Source organism: Mirounga angustirostris, unplaced genomic scaffold (genome assembly GCF_029215605.1).
Source record: "Mirounga angustirostris isolate CCGP_5_RB_7025 unplaced genomic scaffold, mMirAng1.0.hap1 SCAF_7, whole genome shotgun sequence".
NCBI classification, from domain to species: domain Eukaryota; kingdom Metazoa; phylum Chordata; class Mammalia; order Carnivora; family Phocidae; genus Mirounga; species Mirounga angustirostris.
Genome location: NW_026991715.1, coordinates 54352280 through 54375039, shown reverse-complemented (window position 1 = coordinate 54375039; position 22760 = coordinate 54352280). Strand labels below are relative to the sequence as shown.

General features: G+C 40.8%; 1 long non-coding RNA gene across 1 annotated transcript in view; it reads right to left on the bottom strand.

The window, feature by feature from the left end:
* Positions 1-248: 248 nt before the first annotated feature.
* LOC135365394 (uncharacterized) overlaps positions 249-22760 on the bottom strand; it is a 116058-nt gene continuing 93546 nt past the window's right edge. The window contains exon 3 of the long non-coding RNA XR_010413096.1: positions 249-326. This is a non-coding gene — a long non-coding RNA (uncharacterized LOC135365394). The remainder of the gene's footprint in view (positions 327-22760) is intronic.

Genomic DNA, 22760 nt, shown 5'->3' with positions numbered 1-22760 from the left:
CAGGCCTGTATGATTATTGATGTTATTTTCCAACACTCCCGCACACTTTCTCTCCCACTAAAACTCTCTCATGCTTCTGCTTCACTGCTAGGTGTTCTTCGTTCTTGAAAACCAGAGATCCCCCGCATCCAGCATCCTACCAGTGCCCCTCTGGGCTGAGAGGAACAGTAATGAGCTTACAGTAAGAGAAAAGGTAGCCCTCTTATGAGGATGGGGTAGTGATGGAGAAGGTGGTCCCTCTTGCTGACCTTTGGTCCAGTGTCCTGAGACTCCAGGAGGCCAGCTGATCTTCTGTGTGACCAATATGTGAGCTCAGCTCTGGCTGCCTAAAAAGATAAACATTGTGAAACCTCTCCCTTAAGGAAAAGTCAAGGAATTTATTTAAAGTCATAATGATCATAAACTCATATATAGAATCCTTGAACACTTAATAGTAACAATATTGGTAAAGGAGACTATAGTCAGTAATTTTTATTAAAAACCTTGTTGAAGCATAATTTTCGTACCATAAAATCACTCAGATTAAATCTACCATGATTTTCAGCAAGGTTATAGAATTTGCAGCCATCACCATTGTCTGATTTCATGTCTTTTCCATCACCCTCAGAAGAAATCTTACTGTTACTCCGCATTCCCAACCCCAGGGCTAGGCAACCTCTAATCTCCTTTCTGTCTCTGTGGGTTGGCCTGTTATGGACACTCCATATAAATGAAATCATACATACGTGTTCTACTGCTCTGACTTCTTCCGCTGACCTTAAAATTTTTGAAGTTCATCCATGCTGTAGCATGTGCCAGTCAGTACTTCATTGCTTTTTATCGCCAAATATTCCATTGTGTAGACATACCACATTATGGACATTTAGGCCTTTTCCACTTTTTGCCTCTAGTGAATAATAGTGCTATGAACATTCATATACAGCAGTCTTTTAAAGGGTTTATCCAAAATCTCATCCTATCTCCTTTCCAGTAGACTAAAAAAGTGTCATAAACGTCCAGATTCTTCCACCTGAGAGCCACTATTTGAACCTGTTTCCTTCTCCATGTCTTCCTTCATGTCTGCCCCTGCCCATTCTTTTGCAGCACCATCCAGTACCAAATTACTTGCTATTCTCCAGAAGGCTTTGTAGAATCCACCAACATACCTATTTAAAATATTGTATTTCAGGCTGCATTCCAACTATTAGAATGTTCTAACCAATTTCCTTTCATTCTGTCCTACAATCTCCAGCCAAGCCCCTTGGCCCCATTCTTGTGAGGCATAGTATAAAGGTCTCTTTTCAGGACATGGAAACATACAATTTTTAGATGGAAAAATCAGATGCCAGATAGGGATAGCTAGTAGGTAAAAACAGCCACATCTTCTCCAGTAGTTAGATCTCTAGCTAACTGAGTAGCTTGGACTACCCCAACACTGATGGTTGGGAGCAGAAGATTCAATTCTACTTTAGAAAGGAAAAAAAATCACTCATTTAAACCTGTAAAGTAAGTTTACAACTAAGCAATACTTCCATTAAAATGGTATAAAAATTTTTCCCTTTTATTCAGATCTCAGAATATAACACATAATCACACTTTATATTTCCTACAAAGAAAGGTAAGATTTCCATTTATTTTAATGAAGACCTAGTTCATAATATCCAATTGGTAAACTTAATGACCTTGATACTTCAAGAAATTGGACTCCAATAGCTAATGGAAAGACTGATTTTTTTTTTTTTATTTCTAGCCTTGGCATGTACATATATGCATACACGAAAAGCATTGAAATTCCTCAAAATGTGCATAATTACTGACCTTTTTTTTTTAAGATTTTTTAAATGTATTTATTTGAGAGAGAGAGAGAACAGAGTGAGAACATGAGTGGGGGGGGAGGGGCAGTGGGAGAAGGAGAAGCAGAGTCCCTGCTGAGCAGGGAGCCCAATGTGACCCAGGGCTCTATCCCAGGACCCTGGGATCATGACTTGAGTCGAAGGCAGACGCTTAACCGACTGAGTCACCCAGGTGCCCTTACTGACCTTTTTTCTTAAGGAAGGATCCTTAACGTTCTCGAAACCAAAAAAACCACTTTACCCTATAGCGTCAAGGATAATTCTTCAGGGTTCCTACCTATGTGTGAAAGGAGGAGGTTGGACACATTTATAGACAAGGCTTCAAAAGTCGAGGAAAAGCCTGTGCATGAGCCCCAAGCCTGATCTCATCCCAGGTCCCTCCCCTTCAGATTTCCATCTCCAGTAGTCATCAGGTATGTTCTAGGAGGTGGGTTTCCCAGCAGTTCTCCAGAGCCCAGTCCCTCCCTTCAAAAAGGATGTGGTGTCCCCAAAGCCCATTATTTCTTTAATTAGCTCATTCAAGGAGTGAGTTTGATTATTAACAGTCAGTTTCTCTTTTCCAACATCTCTGGAGGTAGAGACTTTTGTGAGTACTGCCAAGGGAGGGAACAAACTCTAATTTTTCCATCTAATCTTGCTCCCCCTTAGTGGCAAAAAATTTTATCCCTCTACCCAAAAGCAAAAGAGAGTTTATGAGAGGGGTTTAACTTTCACCTATTTGCAGCCTGAAGGATGATTTTGAAGGAGATCAGTATATGCCACCCACAAATATGCCAATTTGATATAAGGATTATTTTGAGCTGAAAGCAATTAAAAATTAACAGGTGCAGGAAGAGTCACTACCTTTTTCTTTTTTGCCTAAAAGCAGGGTATAAATTTCCCTTTGTGTCGGTGTTTCCTCACCCATTCCTACCACCATACCAAGAAGCAGAGAGCACTCTTACCACTGGAGACAGAAAGTCAACACCAAAACAAGTTTGGTTAAACAGATGTTGGTAAAATAACCCTTATCTTCTATTAATCCCTCCAAATATTTCCTACTCACTTTCTCACAACCTATTGTCCCTTGAAACCCAAATCCCCTTTCCTTTTTTAAAATGGAAAAGTCTAGGCACTTTTTTGTGAACTCCCATGCACTTAAAATACTATAAACGTTGTACACCTTTTCTTTTGTAAACTTCTTTTGTTAGTTTTTAAAAAATTTTTTATTGTTATGTTAATCACCATACATTACATCATTAGTTTTTGATGTAGGGTTCCATGATTCATTGTTTGCATATAACACCCAGTGCTCCATGCAGAATGTGCCCTCTTTAATACCCATCACCAGGCTAACCCATCCTCCCACCCCCTCCCCTCTAGAACCCTCAGTTTGTTTTTCAGAGTCCATCATCTCTCATGGTTCATCTCCCCCTCTGATTTCCCCCCCCTTCATTCTTCCCCTCCTGCTATCTTTTTTTTTTTTTTAAGATATATCGTATTATTTGTTTCAGACGTACAGATCTGTGATTCAACAGTCTTGCACAATTCACAGCACTCACCATAGCACATACCCTCCCCAATGTCTGTCACCCAGCCACCCCATCCCTCCCACCCCCCACAACTCCAGCAACTCTCAGTTTGTTTCCTGAGATTAAGCATTCCTCAGATCAGTGAGGTCATATGATACATGTCTTTCTCTGATTGACTTATTTCGCTCAGCATAACACCCTCCAGTTCCATCCACGTTGTTCCAAATGGCAAGATCTCATTCCTTTTGATGGCTGCATAATATTCCATTGCATATATATACCACACCTTCTTTATCCATTCATCTGTCGATGGACATCTTGGCTCTTTCCACAGTTTGGCTATTGTGGACATTGCTGCTATAAACATTGGGGTGCACATACCCCTTCGGATCCCTACATTTGTATCTTTGGGGTAAATACCCGGTAGTGCAATTACTGGATCGTAGGGTAGCTCTATTTTCAACTTTTTGAGGAACCTCCATACTGTTTTCCAGAGTGGCTGCACCACCTTGCATTCCCACCAATGGTGTAGGAGGGTTCCCCTTTCTCCACATCCCCACCAACATCTGTCGTTTCTTGACTTGTTAATTGTAGCCATTCTGACGGGTGTGAGATGGTATCTCATTGAGGTTTTGATTTGGATTTCCCTGATGCTGAGCGATGTTGAGCACTTTTTCATGTGTCTGTTGGCCATTTGGATGTCTTCTTTGGAAAAATGTCTGTTCATGTCTTCTGCCCATTTCTTTTTTTTTTTTTTAAAGATTTTATTTTATTTTATTTGACAGAGAGAGACACAGCGAGAGAGGGAACACAAGCAGGGGGAGTGCAAGATGGAGAAGCAGGCTTCCCACAGAGTGGGGAGCCCGATGTGGGGCTCGATCCCAGGACCCTGGGACCATGACTTGAGCTGAATGCAGACGCTTAACGACTGAGCCACCCAGGCGCCCCTCTTCTGCCCATTTCTTGATTGGATTCTTTGTTCTTTGGGTGTTGAGTTTGGTAAGTTCTTTATAGATTTTGGATACTAGCCCTTTATCTGATATGTCATTTGCAAATATCTTCTCCCATCCTGTCGGTTGTCTTTTGGTTTTGTCGACTGTTTCTTTTGTGTGCAAAAGCTTTTTATCTTGATGAAGTCCCAATAGTTCATTTTTGCCCTTGCTTCCCTTGCCTTTGGCGATGTTTCTAGGAAGAAGTTGCTGTGGCTGAGGTCAAAGAGGTTGCTGCCTGTGTTCTCCTTTAGGATTTGGATGGACTCCTGTCTCACAGGTCTTTCAACCATTTGGCATCTATTTTTGTGTGTGGTGTAAGGAAATGGTCCAGTTTCATTCTTCTGCATGTGGCTGTCCAATTTTCCCAACACCATTTGTTGAAGAGACTGTCTTTTTTCCATTGGACATTCTTTCCTGCTTTGTCGAAGATTAGTTGACCATAGAGTTGAGGGTCCATTTCTGGGCTCTCTGTTCTGTTCCATGGATCTATGTGTCTGTTTTTGTGCCAGTACCATACTATCTTGATGATGACAGTTTTGTAATAGAGCCGGAAGTCCGGAATTGTGATGCCGCCAGCTTTGCTTTTCTTTTTTAACATTCCTCTGGCTATTCGGGATCTTTTCTGGTTCCATACAAATTTTAGGATTATTTGTTCCATTTTGTTGAAAAATGTTGATGGTATTTTGATGGGGATTGCATTGAATGTGTAGATTGCTCTAGGTAGCATTGACATCTTCACAATATTTGTTCTTCCAATCCATGAGCATGGACGTTTTTCCATTTCTTTGTGTCTTCCTCGATTTCTTTCATGAGTATTTTAGAGTTTTCTGAGTTCAGATCCTTTGCCTCTTTGGTTAGATTTATGCCTAGGTATCTTATGGTTTTGGGTGCCATTGTAAATGGGATCGACTTCTTAATTTCTCTTTCTTCTGTCTTGTTGTTGGTATATAGGAATGCCACTGATTTCTGTGCATTGATTTTATATCCTACCACTTGACTGAATTCCTGTATGAGTTCTAGCAGTTTTGGGGTGGAGTCTTTTGGGTTTTCCACATAAAGTATCATATCATCTGCAAAGAGTGAGAGTTTGACTTCTTCTTTGCTGATTTGGATGCCTTTGATTTCTTTTTGTTGTCTGATTGCTGTGGCTAGGACTTCTAATACTATGTTGAATAGCAGTGGTGATAGTGGACATCCCTGCCACGTTCCTGACCTTAGGGGGAAAGCTCTCAGTTTTTCCCCATTGAGAATGATATTCGCTGTGGGTTTTTCATAGATGGTTTTTATGATATTGAGGTATATACCCTCTATCCCTATACTCTGAAGAATTTTGATCAAGAAAGGATGCTGTACTTTGTCAAATGCTTTTTCTGCATCTATTGAGAGGATCATGTAATTCTTGTTCTTTCTTTTGTTAATGTATTGTATCACATTGATTTGCGGATGTTGAACCAACCTTGCAGCCCAGGGATAATTCCCACTTGCTCATGGTGAATAATCCTTTTAATGTACTGTTGTATACTATTGGCTAATATTTTGGTGAGAATTTTTGCATCCATGTTCATCAAGGATATTGGTCTGTAATTCTCTTTGATGGGATCTTTGTCTGGTTTGGGGATCAAGGTAATGGTGGCCTCATAAAACGAGTTTGAAAGTTTTCCTTCCATTTCTATTTTTTGGAACAGTTTCATAAGAATAGGTATTAATTCTTCTTTAAATGTTTAGTAGAATTCCCCTGGGAAGCCATCTGGCCCTGGGCTTTTGTTTTTTGGGAGATTTTTGATGACTGCTTCAATTTCCTTAGTGGTTATAGGTCTGTTCAGGTTTTCTATTTCTTCCTGGTTCAGTTTTGGTAGTTGATATATCTTTAGGAATGCATCCATTTCTTCCAGGTTATCTAATTTGCTGGCATATAGTTGCTCATAATATGTTCTTATAATTGTTTGTATTTCTTTGGTGTTGGTTGTGATCTCTCCTCTTTCATTCATGATTTTGTTGATTTGGGTCATTTCTCTTTTCTTTTTGGTAAGTCTGGCCAGGGGTTTATCAATCTTGTTAATTCTTTCAAAGAACCAGCTCCTAGTTTCGTTGATCTGTTCTGTTCTTTTGGTTTCTATTTCATTGATTTCTGCTCTGATCTTTCTTATTTCTCTCCTCCTGCTGGGTTTAGGCTTTACTTGCTGTTCTTTCTCCAGCTCCTTTAGGTGTAGGGTTAGGCTGTGTATTTGAGACCTTTCTTGTTTCTTGAGAAAGGCTTGTATTGCTATATACTTTCCTTTTAGGACCACCTTTGCTGCATCCCAAAGATTTTGAACAGTGTGTTTTCATTTTCATTGGTTTCCATGAATTTTTTAAATTCTTCTTTAATTTCCTGGTTGACGTGTTCATTCTTTAGTAGGATGCTCTTTAGCCTCCATGTATTTGAGTTCTTTCCAACTTTCCTCTTGTAAGTGAGCTCTAGTTTCAAAGCATTGTGGTCTGAAAATATTCAGGGAAGGATCCCAATCTTTTGGTACCGGTTGAGACTTGATTTGTGACCTAGGATGTGATCTATTCTGGAGAATTTTCCATGGGCACTAGAGAAGAATGTGTATTCTGTTGCTTTGGGATGGAATGTTCTGAATATATCTGTGAAGTCCATTTGGTCCAGTGTGTCATTTAAAGTCTTTATTTCCTTGTTGATCTTTTGCTTAGATGATCTGTCCATTTCAGTGAGGGGGGTGTTAAAGTCCCCCGCTATTATTGTTTTGTTGTCAATGTGTTTCTTTGCTCTTGTTATTAATTGCCTTATATAATTGGCTGCTCCCATGTTAGGGGCATAGATATTTACAATTGTTAGATCTTCTTGTTGAATAGACCCTTTAAGTAGGATATAGTGTCCTTCCTCATCTCTTATTACAGTCTTTGGTTTAAAATCTAATTTGTCTGATATAAGGATTGCCACCCCAGCTTTCTTTTGGTATCCATTAGCATGGTAAATGGTTTTCCACGCCTCACTTTCAATCTGGGGGTGTCTTTGGGTCTAAAATAAGTCTCTTGCAGACAGCATATCGATGGGTCTTGTTTTTTTAATCCAATCTGATAGCCTGTGTCTTTTGATTGGGGCATTTAGTCCGTTTACATCCAAGGTAACTATTGAAAGATATGAATTTAGTGCCATTATATTGCCTGTAAGGTGACTGTTACTGTATATTGTCTGTGTTCCTTTCTGGTCTATGTTGCTTTTAGGTTCTCTCTTTGCTTAGAGGACCCCTTTCAATATTTCTTGTAGGGCTGGTTTCGTGTTTGCAAATTCCTTTAGTTTTTGTTTGTCCTGAAGCTTTCTATCTCTCCTTCTATTTTCAATGACAGCCTAGCTGGATATAGTATTCTTGGCTGCATATTTTTCTCATTTAGTGCTCTGAATATATCATGCCAGTCCTTTCTGGCCTGCCAGGTCTCTGTGGATAGGTGTCTTGCCAGTCTAATGTTTCTACCATCGTAGGTTACAGATCTCTTCTCCTGAGTTGCTTTCAGGATTTTCTCTTTGTCTCTGAGACTCGTAAGTTTTACTATTAGATGTCGGGGTGTTGACCTATTTTTATTGATTTTGAGAGGGGTTCTCTGTGCCTCCTGGATTTTGCTGCCTGTCTCCTTCCCCAGATTAGGGAAGTTCTCTGCTATAATTTGCTCCAATATACCTTCTGCCCCTCTCTCTCTTTCTTCTTCTTCTGGGATCCCAATTATTCTAATGTTGTTTCGTCTTATGGTATTGCTTATCTCTCGACTTCTGCCCTCGTGATCCAGTAGCTGTTTATCTCTCTTTTTCTCAGCTTTTTTATTTTCCATCATTTGATCTTCTATATCACTGATTCTCTCTTCTGCCTCATTTATCCTAGCAGTTAGAGCGCCCATTTTTTATTGCACCTCATTAATAGCCTTTTTGATTTAGACTTGGTTAGATTTTAGTTCTTTTATTTCTCCAGAAAGGGTTTCTCTAATAACTTCCATGCTTTTTTCAAGCCCAGCTAGTATCTTTAAAGTCATGATTCTGAACTCTAGATCCGACATCGTACTAATGTCCGTATTGAGTAGGTCCCTGGCAGTCGGTACTGCCTCTTGTTCTTTTTGTTGAGGTGATTTTTTCCGTCTTGTCATTTTGTCCAGAGGAGAATAGTTGAATGAGAGGACAAAATGCTAACAGGGTAACAACGTCCCCAGAAAATATACTCTAAACAAATCAGAAAAGACCTGAAACCGGGGGAAAAGAAAGGGAAAGAAAGAAAAAGAAAAAGATAAAAACAAACAAAAACAGAACAAAACAACAACAAAAAAACAGAATATGATCAAATATGATCAGGCTGGTGCATAGATCAGTGCCACACACTAGATTTTGGGTGTATTTTGTTCTGTTAGAAGAAAGTGCCTCCCAAAATTTTAAAGAAAGAAAAACTTATTTATGTACAAAAATAAGGGTTAATATGATGAAGGGATGGAATACGACTGTAAAGATGAAAGTTATAAAAATTTTTTTAAAAGGAATTGTTAAGTTGTTTGAAAAAAAGAGGATTTATTTTTTTTTTAAAGATTTTTATTTATTTATTTGAGAGGGAGAGAGAGCACACGAGAGGGGGGAGGGTCAGAGGGAGAAGCAGACTCCCTGCTGAGCAGGGCGCCCAATGCGGGACTCGATCCCGGGACTCCAGGATCACGACCTGAGCCGAAGGCAGTCACTTAACCAACTGAGCCACCCAGGTGCCCGAAAGAAGAGGATTTAAAAAAAAAAAGTAAAAAGGGAGAGAATGTGATCAGGCAGGAGACTAGAACAAAGCCATACAGTAGAGATTTAGGGTATATTTTGATCTGTTAGAAGAAATTGTATCTCAAAATTTTAGAGAGAGAACAACTTATATATATGTGCCCAAAATAAGGGTAACTACTATGAAGGGATAGAATATGATTCTAAAAATGAAAAATAAAAATGTTTTTTAAAAAAGGGATTGATAAGATGTTGGTTGAAAAAGGGAAAAAGAAAAATTAAAAAAAAAAAAGACAGTTAAAAAAAATTAACTTTGAAAGACTAAAGAATCATGGTAAAAAAGCCATGGATTCTATGTGCAGTATTCCCCTAGCGCTGGAGTTCTGCCGTTCTCACTGATCGGTAAACTTGGTCTTGGCTGGCTGTTCTTGCTGATCTTCTGGGGAGGGGCCTCTCCTTCTTTTGTTAGTTTAATTAACAGACCTCTAAACATAGAACCTAAGAGGGTAGAGGAAAAGGGTTTTGTTTTTTTTTTTTGTCCAGAAAGTCTTCAGTCTGGATTCTGAGCATTTGTTACAGGCCAGGGTAGCACCTGTACAAAGACATGTCCAATTCATGAGTCTCTTAAAAGGCCTCCCCCAGTGATTTTTTAATGATGTAATCCATATAGTGACTTGAATCTCTCCACAGGGCCTCATCCCTGTATGAATGAGTCCTTTAAAATTTAGTTGCATGTCCAGATTTTTCTGCCTCAGTCTGAGTTACTCTGTCATAATTCAATCCAAAATGCATAGCTCTCAGAATTTGCCATACTTGCTTTGGTAGTTGTGGCTCATTAGGGGCCCTATAGGGTAACTTAAAAGAATACAGAAATTATTGTCCCTTGTGACACAGGAGTCAAAGTCTCCTAAAAATCTTTACAAATTATTAAATTATAATATTTTCTCAAGTCTTTCATAGTGTTTTCTTCATCCCATTGTAAAATAACAGCACTTAGTATGAATAATACAAAAACAAAAACGATGCCATTACACAAATGTGTTGCCAATTGTAATTGGTCAATACCTTCTTGCCTTGAGAAATTAAAGTCAGATAATGAGGGAACATAGAGTATTTGATAGTTTTCCCTTGGCTGAGTTATTAAACCTCTTTTTTTTTTTTAAGATTTTATTTATTTATTTGACACAGAGAGAGGGAGAAAGCACAAGCGGGGGGGCAGCAGAGGGAGAGGGAGAAGCAGGCTTCCTGCTGAGCAGGGAGCCCCATGCGGGGCTCGATCCCAGGACTCTGGGATCACGACCTGAGTCGAAGGCAGACACTCAACTGATTGAGCCACCCAGGCGCCCCGGAGTTATTAAACCTCTTGAAAGGATTATTTGGATTCTTCATGCTTATTAACATCATTCCTCAATAGTTTTGGGTCCAGAAAAGTATGAACCATATTCAGTTAGAGCTGCCCTTTGAGTAGAATTTGGTCTCTGGGAGGTAGTCAGTGTGCCATCAGTAGAGTGTTGTTAGTTCAGGGAATGAATGAACCTCAAGCAGCCTCCACTTGAGGTGTTTATGGAGGTAGTATGTGTCTATACTTAGTGGGCACAGCACAGGGACTTTGCAGCTAGTTCATGTCCAAAGTTTTCTGAAACCCCACCCTTCCATGAGCCTCTAGTTAGCCTCAGGTGGCAAAAGAAAGACAGATATGAACAATCACATTTCCGTTCACTGTCTAAGTTCTTCAGGGAATTTACAGTGTTTTTCCTCAGTTTCATTGATTGTGCAGTTCTGGTTCCTTAGGAAATCTCATAATTTATCAATGCCTCTTGGCAACTTCTTATAAATAAACTGCAATTCCAACAAAAAAATATTGATGGAACGATTTCAGTCCAGACCTTCTGATCAGGCTCTGATATAAACTATTTTATTCTAGGCTGCTTTTTATTGCTTAATGAATAGACTTTGCTTTGGAAAGACACAGACTGTCATACTTCGATTTGATTTCAAGAATTCTGAAGCATTTTCAGTGCTGGCCCGGGGAGTTTTACTATTGCCTGACTAAGTCATGCTTCAGGAAAAGGAGTTCTGTGAATTTATTTTGTAAAGCATTTTTAAAGCTTTCAGGCTATCATCAGTGAAAAGCTGAAAATCAAAACAATGCAAACTTAGCTTTCATTTCATTCCATTGACCAAAGGCTTGTTTGAAGATTACCATCTGATTGGTAACTTGATTTACCTTGATTGACTGAGGTAAAAACACATTACTTGTCCCCAAACTAAGATTAGGGCCAGCGCTGTGAATCTGGCAGCCACATTTGGAAAGAGAGTATAAAGAGCCTCTGCTCTGTGTCTTTCTCAGTCATGTGATCATGACACATTTCTAGGCAAAGGAGAAGAGTTGCCTGGAAAATGTGACTCTCTCCCCTAAAGGTCTGAGGGGAGCATATAGGGTATCTCTTTTTCCTTTACTCTTTGCTCCTTTGGGTCTTTGGACCTCCCTAGGCTGGCTGTGACTTAGGCTCTAGCCTTCCCGAGCAAAAGCATTTTCAGTAAATACTGGCTTGGATAAGAGGCCCAAGGGTCTGTTCATTTTGCTTGAAGGGAATCAGGAGAGGGAACAGGGGTATCCTAATACATTTTTAAGACAAGCATTTGATTTTTTTGTTTTCTCAGGAGTTCTGAGCAGAGAGGGCAGGTTAATCCTAAAACAGTAGCGATTCAGCTGAAGTATTAAAAAGAACTTTTGTGTGTGAGATATTGACCTGCCTACCCCAGGGAAGTGGAGTTTTCCTAGGATGAATAGGCAGTTCAATGCTGTCTGAAGGTGGGAAGATGAACTATAACACCATTTCAAGTTTGCTTCTGGCTGTAGAGCTCTGTAATTTCTTACTGGACATGGTTTCTATTTTTGGAAGAGCAGAAAGATTTGATTTCAAAGGCAGATAGGAAAACTGCATGTGGGTGAACCTCTGGTGCAGGAATTCTTACATGAGATCCCCAGCCGCTAACTGAGGGGCATCAGAGGCCTATGAACTCCTGAAATTATATATGAACTTGTGTTTTTGTGGCTATTAGGGAGAGAACATTCATGGCTGCCATCAACTTCACAAGGGAGTCTATAATTAAAAGACAAAAAGAAAAGAAAACCATTTAAAGAATCATTGCTCCAAGGGAAGAATTTGTTCAGTGAGGATGACTGACTAATCCTGGATATTCCTTCTCAGACCTTTGCAGTTTGGTGAGAAGATGAGGCAGATGGCTGGGGTGGGTGGGACAGAGCCCTCTCCACTGACAAAGGGCTGAGCTACAGGGAAGGAAGTGCAGGATTCCTCCACCCTGATTCATTCATTCATTTGTTCAACAAATACTTAATTAACACCTATTGTGTGCCAGGCACTATTCCAGGCATTGCAGGCATAGCAGGGAACAAAACAGATCAAGATTCCTGCCTGTATGCAGTATATATGGGTTGGAGGGTGGGCAGTGGCAGAAACAAATAATAAACATAACATGAGTATATCATATAGTGGAGCAGGGTAAAGGGGACTTACCATGTGGAGGAGAGGAACAAGACCGAGAAAAGGAGGCAGTTTGCATTATTATATAGGGCAGATCTCAAAGAGAAGGTGTTATTTGATAAAAAATTGAAGGAGGCAAAGGAGATAGCCTTGCAGATGTCTTTTATCTGGGGGAAGAACATTCCAGCAGAGAGAACAAGCAGTATGCTCCTAAGATGGGAGGGTTAGGGACCATGTGATGAACAGCAAAGAGGTCAGTAGGAATGGAGCAGAGAAAACAAAGGGGAGAGTAAGTAGAAGAAGAGGTAACTGGGGGAGGAGGAGGCAGACCGCATAGGGTCTGGTGATTCATTATAGAAGAGTTTGAGGAGAGAAGTTACCTAATCTAACTTACGCTTTAATAGGATTAATCTGGTGCTGTTTTGGGGAGAGACTATAGGGGGAAAGGGTGGCAACAGGGAGACCAGTGAGAAGTGATCCAGGAGAGACAGTGGTGGCTTGCACCAGGATGGCAGCAGCAGAAGTGGTGAGAAGTGACAGGTCTGGATATATTTTGAAGGGAGAACCAGTAGAGCTTCCTTATGGCTTGGGTATGGGACCTTTATCAGCACGACTCCATTTCTCTTTTTCACACCTGCTCCTCACTGGCGTGAGTAGATAGTGTCTCCAGCCACTCTCTGTGCTAGGTTGGCCCGTGGTCTGCGTCAGTGCTGTCCAGTCCCACAGCCACCAGCCACTCGTGGCTGCTGAGCACTTAAATGTGGCTCGTTGGAATTGAGATGTGCTTTAAATGTAAAATACTGTATTTTGAAGATTTAGTACAAAAAATGTAAAGTATTTCAAGGGTGATTTTTAAAATATTGATTACATGTTGAAATAATGATATTTTAGATACATTGGGTTAAGTAAAATTTATTAAAATTAATTTCATATCTTTCTTTTTACTTTAATATGATCAACATGAAATTTTAAATTACATGCTTAGCTCACATCATATTTTATATTTCATTTGGGTAGCACTGTTCTAGAGAATATTTGAGAGACCCATGGTTACATTTGACTCAAAAGTCCCTCTGGGCTCATTCTTTTGAGAATGGAAAGCTGATTTGAAATACCTGCCTAACAGTGATTAAGGGCCATAAATTTCCAAAGTATTTGTTGTGTAGAGCCTCACATGCTGCTTTCTTTGAAAGAAATGAGACATTTGCTCATGTGCAGACACCCTGAGGTTGGCCCATCCAAAACTCAACAGTCAAGAACTGGACCTCATGCAGGTGCCCTTGAGAGGACACTGCTCCAGATAGCCAGAGATTGAGTCCTCTTCACCACCTGTAGCAACACACCACTAAGCCCCCAAGTGGTGATCCCTTAGGTCCAACAATATGACTTCCAACTTGAAATATCCCTTCATATTGACCTAATGTGAATATCTAACCCCTGGTGGCCAGGTGGTATCTGAGCATCTCTTGACAGTGGGTGCACACTGGAGCTACATGTTTCTGAATACTTTTTCCTGTTTATTTTGTAGAGAGACTTTGCATATACAGTCTTTGCTGTTTTATACAGGGCATAATGCTGAATACTGTGACTAGTACAAATGGTTTTAGACCCTTTGAGTCAGGATCTCTGAGGAGGACTCACATCTCTACCAAGCTTCACAGGTGATTTCTATGCTCCCTGAAGTTAGAGAGCTGCCATAGAGAAATGGCAGCAGGATAAAGGGTATCATTCCCTTCTTTCAATCAAGAGTCTTATGCTTGGCAGCTCTATTTTGGGGGGCTTAGTCTAGTATGTCCTAAATTATTATATTCGTGTGTGTGCCTGCATGAGAGAGAGAGAGAGATAACAATAGAAGATCAATGTGAATGACCATAACAACAAAAACTTCAACCTATTTTCATTGTCTGGGAGGAAAATTCCACCCTGAGTCACGGACAGGCAGTTCTGGGCAGCTCCCACCTCACAGGCTCGGGCTCTTCAGGCTTCATCTCCTCCTTCTGACTGCCTATCTAGAGCTGCTGAAGCTGGCAGGGGAATGATCTCTTTTGCTATTCACTTGGGGATATCCCTTTTAAAGCTCCTGTCTCCTACACACCTCTGCCTGCCACCCCCCCTCCAAGTTCTGCCACTTTCTTTCTAATTCTTTGTCTCTGTAGCCCAAAACATCTTTGGCGGGTAGCAGACTGTCCCCTATCTGAGTGTGGGTACAGGAAATTTAATCCCAAACCCATTGTCTTTCTGCTCAGCAGCCAGGGCCATGGACCACAGCCAATACAACACAACAAAATGTTAAGGCCTGTGGTTTCCCCTTGCCCATGGCCAAATAATCCCCTGTTGCTCCACCATCTCCCTGCTCTGTTTCCTTCAGATCATAGAGTCTTTGGGGGAGACACAGCTTTACCTTTCTGTGGTGAAATGGACCCATGGAGACATGTTTACAAATTGGTTTGTTTACCTGGATTGCATTTTTCAAGAAACAATGTAATACATAGGCAGCCATTAATCTTTTTAACTTATAGTGGGCCTGAATTGGGGTACTCTTTTAACTGCACTGTTTCAGTTCTGTCTACTGAAAACGTTTTTATGTGGTCCAAGTGTAACTTGAGAATAGGAACACGTGTCCCTGAGCTCTGGGAGTGGGAAAGGATGTTCCCACGGTGGTGGGGGTAGGTGGGGTGGGTGAGGATCAGGAGGCATGTAGAAGGGGGTTCTGGAGAGGTGCTGTGGCTCAGGTGGGGAGGGGAGCCAAGAAAATTGCTCCTGTGCTCCAGTAACTCCATCATTCCCTGTGCTCCATAAGCTTGCAGCCTAAAGGTACTTTGAATGAGGGACAAAGGGCAGGGAAATAGGGCTTTTCTGGGATACTGAAGTGATTCACAAAATGAGAGTTGGTAGATGGGACATGGCCCACATTTTATTTCTTTCCACTGTAGTCTTCCTATCGACTATTTCAAGACTAGTACATAAAACATTTCACATTTTGTGAGATTATCCTGCTTTTTAATATTTCTGACAGGTGTCCTGCGGGTCCTTCTGGACTGGCAATCTGTCCCTTTCTTCTGTTATGCAAATGTGCTCACCCTATTTTCCTTGTCAGGGAGAGGATCAGAGATGAAAGATGTCCCTCCTAACCAAGCTCTTCTGTCACTGGTGTATTAAAAATACTGTGAAGCATCCAAAAGGGACAGACAGGCTTTAGAACTTGCTCCTGATTACAAATCATGCCCTTTCTTTCATGCTTTTACTTGCACTCTTGGCTATTTGCATTGCTTTTCTGACAGAGTCCCCCTCCTGCCGCTGTTGCTGTGGCTTAGATGGCGTTCATTTGTGTTTCGGAGCTCTCTCACTTTTCATATCTGACCTTTGTGGAGACAGAAAGCATTTGAGAAAGCTGGACTGTCAGAAGGAAAGGATGGATGACCTGGGGGCTGGCGTCAGCACAGAGTGCTTTCTTACCCGCAGCATCTGTATTGGGTTATCATTTAGAAACGATACCAAATTTAAATTGCATAAGAGTAGGCTACTTTCAGAGCCAAATCCTATATATTTTTTAGCCTTTATAGGCCAAAGTCGGATTTTAAGACTTGTGGAAGAGCAAGAAGGTTGGAGGGAGAGAAATGTGTGTTGGGAGATCACCAGAGCATGGAGTTAATTATGTCTCTTGTACAAACCTGTCAATATTTTTCTTCTCACATTAAAACTGCACTCTCTCTTCAGCAGTCGTATTGATGATATTAACCCATTGTGACCCTTGAGAGAAGGAGGCAGGGCTTTATTTGGGGAGAGTAATAACACATGCAGACGAAATAGGCCTAGACTGACAAGCTGGGTCTCACACACAAATCACTTTGAAAAATTTGGCTGAATGGGAGGTTGATGAGAAGGCAAGAAACTTCTGACTCATCACTGTTTTCTCTCCTTGAATTATGGTTTATACGATCTCAGGGCTGAAGGGGAACCTTAAGAACGGCCAGTACAATTCCCTCTGACCCAGTCTTCCCTTCCCTTCCACCCTCAGGAAGCATCTTTTTGACTCTGCCTGGCTGTACCCAGGCCCAAGAAGCTCTGTGCTGTTAGAGCTAGCCTTCATATTGAGAGGAAATCTGTCTTCCTATAGCTTCTACCCTTTGAGACTGGTCTCTCAGAGCTTTGAGTAGATTGGGGATTACTTATTTCTGGCAGCCTGCAACAACCAAACATCAAGTCAGGCCAGAATTGATGGCCTTTCTACTTATCAGACTCCCAGGAGGACATGCCAATTCCTTGGCCCTAAGCGCCCAACACAGTGATGTCCACAGTGGGGAGGCTGATCTACGGCTAACATTAGCATTGTCTACACCCCCACCCTTTCCAGTATGGAACCTTCACCGGTGGCATCAGTATCCCTTGGAGCTTATTAGAAGTGAAGAATCTGGAGTCCCTACCCCCACTTACTAAATCAGAATCTGTGTTTTTGTTGTGGTTTTTTTTGAAAGATTGTATTCATTTATTTGAGACAGAGAGAGAGCCAAAGAGAGATCACAAGTAGAAGGGGTGGGGACAGAGGCAGAAGCAGACTCCTCACTAAGCAGGGAGCCCGATGTGGGGCTCGATCCCAAGACCCTGGGATCATGACCTGAGCTGAGGGCAGACACTTAGCTGACTGAGCCACCCAGGTGCCCCCCAGAATCTGCATTTTAACAAGATCCATTGAGCAGATGATTTGTCTGCACATTCATATGCACATCCTCACTTGTCCATGTGGCTTAGGAAGAGCACCAGCTGATTCTGACCCATGTGCCTGACTTGGGGCCCCAGAATATTGATGTATGGTGTCACTAGGGACCAATGACCCCGTCCAGGAAATCTGGACTTCCACAGATGAGGTAGTACTTTTAAGGAGGGTACCTTGAAGGGTGACAGAGATATCAGGTATGTGCTTTGAGGACGTCCCCTTGAGGAGGTGACCTTGGGGAGGAACCCTGAAATGTACCCCCAAGACTGGGAGACGCAAGCTTCAGGAAACATTCCACCCTTCCTCTGGTACAGGCCCTCAGGCCAACTTGCTGGGATGTGATCCAGCTCAATGACTAAGAGAACTGTTAGATTCTGGAGCCTTTGTAAATTTCCCAAGCTTGTTGTTATTGTTCTTAGTCTCTATTTATTCCTATAATTTGTTTTTAAAAAGATTAATAGTAGCAAAACCACTCTGGGAACTGACTTCCCAAAGACAGCAGGTAGTTAGGGAATTGGCCAGTCTATCACTCACAGCCAAGCTTGCAGAGAAAGGAGCCTCCAGAGCAGAAAAGATGGTGTTAGTGTGGTGAAAAGGAAAAGGGGAAATCAGGAGCTGAAGGAAGGGGAGCGCAGAAGCCTGGAGATGGCCACCTGGTGACTATCGCTTCAGGGTGCACGTGGTAGGAGGACCATGTAGCTGACATCCCAGTTCCCATCCCAGGAGACTCATGAGCACCACAAGAACTGGAAGGCAGTGCAGTATAGTTGTGGAGGGCATGCTGCTTACCAGCCATGTAACCTAGAAAACCACTGTGTTGCGCATGGTGTCCTCTTCCCAGCATCCATTCCACCCCAGCTGCTTCAGCCTCTAAACAGTTTATAGAACCCATCATGTCCACAGTGATTTGTTAGGAATGGGCGGGCCTCAGCCAACTTGGGTCTCTCCTATTGGATGCAAATATAGAAGCACGCAGACCCAACTCTGTGGCATTTTTCTCATGGCACCTGCAAACAGTAGGACAGAAAGACCAAAGGCACTTTGGGACTTGGCTGATAATGGTAAGCTTCTGCACAAACCAGTCCTGAAGGCTGTTGATTCTCCTTTTTCTTCTCGGAAGAGACAGAATGTATCTAACACATTTCCTTGTTGTTTAACTCCATTGGGACAGAGTTTTATGATACTTGAAGCTAGAAGCATCCATACTGTTACAAGGCTGTATGTAAAGTGCTTAGCGAAATGCCTGGCACATAGTAAGCTCTTGAAAATTGTTAGCTCTTGTTATTATTATTTATTACAGTGTGTAGGACACAGAAAGGAAACCGTATCAATTCAAAAGGGGTACAAAGAATGAGATACCTCTTTATAGGAGGTTTAAAAACAACATACTCTAATCTGTTACAACCAGGCAACAGGAAAGGTTTCTTTCCCCCTCCTGCTCCCACCCCCCACCTCGCTTTTCACTTACAGGAAAATAACTAAGAATACTAGCTGACTGAAAGGATTTATCAGCAGCAATTCCCAAGCTTGCCCTAGCCTCAGTACAGCTCCAGGCCCTCCCCTTTCCCTTGATCTTTATATTCATACAATAGAAAGAATAATAGCGTGACACCCAGAAGACAGGGCTCTGGACCAAATGGTATCTTTTTGTTTGTTTCTCTTCATGTTGAGAAGCTTTAAAAATACAGAAAAAGATAAAGAACAACATAATAAACACTCATGTTGTGTTTACTTCATTTAATACAGTAAAAATTACAGAAAACAATTTGAAGACTTCGACCATTTTCATCTTTCAGCTGATTTCATTGATATTTTTACAGCCTTTTTTTATTCATGAATCCATGAGTAGAATATATTATTTTATCTGTGTTTTAAAGATTTACTTACATGGTAGGCTATAATATAGTTAAAAAACTTGCTCTTTTCATTGAATGTTATTTTTTTAGATTTATCTATGATGAACATGTAGATCTATTTCATTGTCTGCATTTAGAGTTTCAACATATACATGTAAGAGATTTTATTTATCCATTACTTTGTTAATGGACACTTAGTTGTTTTCAATTTTTTTGCCATCATAAATGTGATAGCAATGAACACCCTTGTATATGACCCACAGTTTTAGATCTCTTTCACACTGAAATGTATAGCTTGAAGCCTAATGCATAAAACATGTAACTCATCAACACATATTTATTAAGCCTAGTTGGTATGAGGGTAAAAAATTAGGTCAGAGAATCTTAATTAGCCCCTGACTTGCATAGGGACATGGTCTATAGCTTAAGGAATTGTCAGTGCAGGGAGGAGTAAATATAGCTAATAATACAAGGCAGGAAATCTTAAGTATCAAATTAGTAGTATAGTCAGTGCTGTTAGAATTTAGAAGATACGAGTTTGAAGTAAGGTGATCAAGAAGCATCATGTTATCCTGTATCTAGAAGGTTGAGTAGAATTTCAACCAGCAGAAATGGGGAGGATATTCAAGGCAGGGTCAAGGTTATGAACAAAGGTAAAGAAGTGGGAAGCCCTATAAACTCTGGGCTCCAGATGAAGGGAAACAGTTCACTCCCACCATCCCAGGAGGAGTTACAAATCCAGTTGATCAAATTTAGGACAATGATTGGACCAAGTTTTGGTGGTGGGCAAGAACATGTGAATGTTAAAAAGTTGATGCAAGGGGTGCCTGGCTCCCTCAGTCGGAAAAAGATGCGACTCTTGATTTCCAAGTCATGAGCCCCACCTTGGGTATAGAGATCACTTAAATAATTTTTTTTTAAAGGTTTACTTATTTATTAGAGAGAGAGTGAGAGCACATGGTGGGGGGGAGGAGGGAGAGAGAGTCTTAAGCAGACTCTGTGCTAAGTGTAGAGACCCACACAGGGCTTTGATCTCAAGACCCTGAGATCACGACCTGAGCTGAAACCAAGAGTCAGCCATTTAACCGACTGCACCACCCAGGCGCCCATTAAATAAATAAAAAATTTTAAAATGTTGATATAATAAGTTGAGTATGGCACTCTCTTATGCCATTCCTCTCCATGTGGCTAGATGGGAGGCTAGAGGTCACTTTTGCTTGAGAGCAGCCATTTTGCTTGCTTTGATTTCTCTTTGGTTATGAGTATTTGGGTTCTCTGCCTCATTCACATTAGGTTACTGCCTGGTGCTGAGCTTTCGGTTTATGCCTAGAGGAGAGAGAGTCCCATTGTAGGCTTTGGGCCTTAGCCTCAGTTCTCGCCCAGTTTATGAGTCAGTGCTGTACATTGGGTACCTAAGTTGACAGAGAAATTTTGTAAAAAAAAAAAAGAAGAAATAGATTTGAAAGGGGAGATTTGGGGTCAGATTGTGATGGACACTGAATGACAGATTGCAGAATTTTGACTGATTCTCAAGGATAATTAGGTGCCACTGAAGATTTTTGAGCAAGAGATCATGGGTGTTATATGCAACTAATGAATCATTGAATGCTGTATCAGAAACTAATGATGTACTCTATGTTGGTTAATTGAATTTAAATTAAAAAAAAAGAGAGAGATCATGAGATCAAGGAATGATCTAGAACGACCAGTCTGAATTAGAGGGGAGTGAGTGAAGAGGCCATTGGAAGAAATTCAAAAGTGGATGACCTGAAATTCCATTTCTGAAGGTGGTAGTGGAGTCAGAAAAAAAAGAAGGAATAGCTGTGAGAATTTTCAAGGTTTGATGAATAATTGGATGTAGAAGTTCCTGGAAAGAAATATGATTGGGATGTTTTCAGTTTAGGTAACAGATAATTAGCAAATATGTCAAGAAGGGGATTTGGGATTGATTGTTATACATTTGAGCCACTCACATTTTAGTGGGGTGATAACATCTATTGGGGCTTAAGAAATGTGAGCCTGGGGCTCATAAGAAAGATGAGGAGATATGGGGTAATAATACATGGAGAAATGTCTGTAATGTTGCTTAGTCTTTTTACATATTTCACATAAGAATGACTGCACTTAGGATGGCTGACTATAGGTCTGTCAACCACCATTCTAAGCCCTTTATGTTTACTGATTCATTTAATACTTATAACAACCCTATGAGATAGGTACCATTGTTATCCAATTTTGCAGATAAAGAAACTGAGGCTCAGAGAGTGTAACTGGGGTCCCAAAGCTCTAGGTAACTGGTGGATCAGGAACACAAACCCATTTAGTCTGAACTGAGAATCTGCTCCTAACCACACTCCATTTCCTCAATACTCAGCCTTGTAAATTGCACATAACAATGTTCTAACTATTGGACAATTCACTACTACTGAATATCACTGCCTTTTCTGGATAGTATTAAGAATTTCTGGATAATAGGAAAGCAAGAAAACTCAACTATTTCTAAGATTACTGAAAGAAAATCCCTTCTTTTTGGTTTTTCTCCCCCATGAGAGACTATGGACTCTGGAAATCAAACTGAGGGTTATCAAGGGGAGGGGCCTGGAGGGATGAGTGAGCCCGGGGATGGGTATTAAGAAGGGCACATATTGCATGGAGCACATGATTCCAATGAATCATGGAACACTACATCAAAAACTAATGATGTACTGTATGGTGACCAACATAACATAACATAATAAAAAAAAAACCGTAATAAAAAAATAAAAACACTTATTAAAAAAAAAGAAAATCCCTTCTTTTGATCAGTGCATGTGATAAGTAGTTTAAAGAGGCTAAAAATGTTATTTTTTGTAGGCATTATTTTTTCTTCTTGAAACAGCCATTAAAAGCCCTCTTTCTCAAGCTTTTCCTCCATTATCAGGAATAAGGCATGGGTGTCCACTTTCACCACTTTTATTCAACATAGTACTGAAGTCCTGGCCACAGCAATCAGACAGGAAAAAGAAATAAGAGGCATACATATTTAAAGAAGTTAAACTGTCACTATTTGCAGATGACATGATACATGGAAAACCCTGAAGACTCCACCAAAAAATTACTAGAGGTAATAATTCAGTAAATCTGCAGGATACAAACCAGTAGCATTTCTATACATTAATAATGAAATAGCAGAAAGAAATTAAGAAAAAAATTCCATTTACAACTGCACAGAAAAGAATAAAATCCCTAGGAACAAACTTAACCAAGGGAGTGAAATACCTGTACTCTAAAAATTATAAAGCAATGATGAAAAAAATTGAAGATGACACAAACAAATGGGAAGGTATACCATGCTCATGCGCTGGAAGAATTAATATTGTTAAAATGTCTATATTACCAAAGGCGCCTGGGTGGCTTAGTCAGTTAAGCCTCTGCCTTTGGCTCAGGTCATGATTCCAGGGTTCTGGGATTGAGCCCTGTGTCAGGCTCCTGGCTTAGCAGGGAGCCTGCTTCATCCTCTGCCCTTCCCCTCGCCCCCAACCACTGGTGCTCTCTCAAATATAAATAAGTAAGTAAGCCTATACTACCCAAAGCAGCCTATATGTTCAATGCAATCCCCATCAAAATAC